The following is a 3,081-nucleotide window of genomic DNA, read 5'->3' on the forward strand; positions in this document are numbered from 1 at the left end:
TCCTCTCCTCCCTCACCGGCCCTCTCCCTCTCTCCTGCAGTTCCCCGCCGCCCTTGGAGTTCCTCGCCGGAGTCGTCCCCGTGCGCCGCCGCCATCGGGGATGGATGGATCTGGCCGGGATCCGCCGGATCCACCCCATCCCGGACCTCCCCGAAGTTCCCTCGCCCCGCCGCCGGTGCCTTGCTCCGTCGCCGCCGCCCTGGTCGGGGTCGAGCGGAGGAGCCGCTCGACCCGGCCGCTTGCACCGCGCCCACGTGGGCCCCGGCCCAGCAGCGCCAGGCCGCCGGCCCAGTGCCCCGGCCTGCCAAGCCCTCCCCGCCAACTGGGCTCAGCCCGCTAGGTGAGGACCCACAAATCCCGCCCTGGGCGTCGTTTAGTATTTCACGCCCGTCCTGGTTTTTTTTTAAAACCTGCTAAGTCCCGAATCTGTGTAATTTTCATGCCATGTTTGACCTGTTGTATCTCTGCATCCGTAGCTCCGTTTCGTGCGTGTAATATGTCAAATTGTTCGTCTCAACGAGTACATCATTTTATTCCATTGCATCATATTCATTTGAGGTCATCTTGATGCCTGAATCATCATTGTAAGAGTGCTTCATAATGTTTTCTGCTGTCTGTTATCAGAACGAGCTCTTTTGTCATTTTTGCCATGATTGATGCGTGCATCCTATGAGGTTGATGTCTACATGTGTTTTGAACTATGTTATGTCTTCTTTACAAAGGTGTTTACCATGTATTTTTGTGATCAATGTGGTGACTAGCACAAGCATGCAAACTAGGCATCGTGATGTTGCTGATTTTAGTCCCTGTTCTGCTGTTATTTTGATGCCATGTAAACTTGATGCTACAGAGAGATCCATGCATATTTTGAGATACGTCAGTAAGGGTGTTTTGAACATGTGGTTATTGTCTATCCATTCATGCCCTTGGTTGCAATTATGGAGTAGTCTAGCATGTCATTTTCGTGCTCTACTTTTGCTTCAAAATGTTTCCTGGCAAATTGTTTACATGTTATTCAATTTGACCGAGGTTGCTATAGTTGATCCTTGCATGCTATGGACTTGTTCTTGACTTGGTTTGTTTCACAAACATGTCTTCTTGATGATGCTATGCTTATCTTGTCATGCAATGACTTGTGGTGAGTGAATCGAGCTTGTTAAGTAGTGTTCATGATGTTGCTGTTTTGCTAGGCTGAATCTGTTATTTCGTGATGCTATATAAACATGTTGCTACTAATCATTCTATGCATAATCTGGAGATTTTTATAAATATGTTTTGATTTAAATTTCATCCTCTAACCATACATGCCCCTGGTTGCATTTATAGCTTGCTGTAGATTGTTCATATCTTGTTCCTAAGTTGCTTCATAATGTTGCTGTCAACCTGTTAACATTAAGTTCAGTTGTTTCCATGATCGTTGCTAGTGATCCATGCACCCTATGACCTTGCTATTGCCATGCTTAGCTTAACAAACATGCCTTCTTACTGTTTGTTGCCTTGCCATGCCATGTATTGCTCTGTAGTGAGTTGCACAAGCTCATCTACATGCCTTCATAATTCTGTTCCTGCCATGTTTGAATCTGTATAATAACTTGCTATGTTTACGTGGGTGCCATCATATTTTCTGATCCTTTTTGGCTTATGGTCAGTAAGGGACTTTTGATCTATGCATTTAGTAGATTCATGTCATGCCTTTGTTTGCCATAATAAGTTCCTGTAACATGTTGTTTGATAGCTCTAAACATTGCATCGTGATGTTATTTTCTGCAAAGTCTGAATTGTTATAACTTGCAATCTTACCATGTGTGTTTGAGCATGTTCTAGTGATTTCTGGAGATAGCTCAGTGTTCATGTTTTGTAATGCTTTACCTGTACATCATGTCCATGCCTTTTGTTATCATGTTGGGGTGCTGTAGCTTATTTTTTTGGTGCTTGCAATATGCCTAGTTGCTGTTTTGGACAGCTTGTCCTTTAAACTTGTTTCATGTGTGTGTGTTGAACCGTTGCTCCGTTTTGAGTGTGCTCTATATGAAACTTGCTTAGAATTGCATGTAGTTTCATATTATCATGTTGCATCCTTGTTTTGAGGCGCTTGCTTGATGTTTGTATGCATTTTGCATCAATGCCATGTTTAGCTTGTTTTGCTCATATCTTCTAGGCCGTAGCTCCGAACTAAATGAACTTTATATGTAACTTGACTAGAATCTCATGTAGATCATCTTTGTGCATCTTAACTTGTTGTTTAACAACTTGAACATAAGGTTTATTCAGATCTGGACCAATTTCGAAATATGCATGTGAGGACTTACCGGAATTGTTATATGTTGTTCCCGGCCTCATTTAAACTTGCTTTGATGTGTTGCTCTTGTTTGAATCATCTCTTGCCATGAGTAGCTTCATCTAGATTTGTCATGCATCATGCTTGTTGTGCATCATGTCATGTTCATGTGTGGTGTGTTTACTATGTTGTGTGCTTCTTTTCGATAGTTCCTGTTTCGTTGCGATCGTGAGGATTCGTTCGTCTACGGTTGGTTCGGCTTCATCCGTTCGTCTTCTTCATGGACTCGTTCTTCTTCCTTGCGGTATTTCAGGCAAGATGACCGCTACCCTGGATCTCACTACTATCATTGCTATGCTAGTTGTTTCGTTCTATCGCTATGCTGCGCTACCTATCACCTGTTTATCAAGCCATCACATATTGCCATGAACCTCTAACCTTTGACACCTTTCCTATGCAAACCGTTGTTTGGCTATGTTACCGCTTTGCTCAGCCCTCTTATAGCGTTGCTAGTTGCAGGTGAAGTTGAAGATTTCTCCATGGTGAACAGGATTTTGGTTGGGATATCACAATATCTCTTATATTATTAATGCATCTATATACTTGGTAAAGGGTGGAAGACTCGGCCTTTTGCCTGGTGTTTTGTTCCACTCTTGCTGCCCTAGTTTCCGTCATACCGGTGTTATGTTCCCGGATTTTGCGTTCCTTACGCGGTCGGGTGATTTATGGGACCCCCTTGACAGTTCGCTTTGAATAAAACTCCTCCAGCAAGGCCCAACCTTGGTTTTACCATTTGCCTCACC

The sequence above is a fragment of the Triticum dicoccoides genome, chromosome 5B (genome assembly GCF_002162155.2).
Source record: "Triticum dicoccoides isolate Atlit2015 ecotype Zavitan chromosome 5B, WEW_v2.0, whole genome shotgun sequence".
NCBI classification, from domain to species: domain Eukaryota; kingdom Viridiplantae; phylum Streptophyta; class Magnoliopsida; order Poales; family Poaceae; genus Triticum; species Triticum dicoccoides.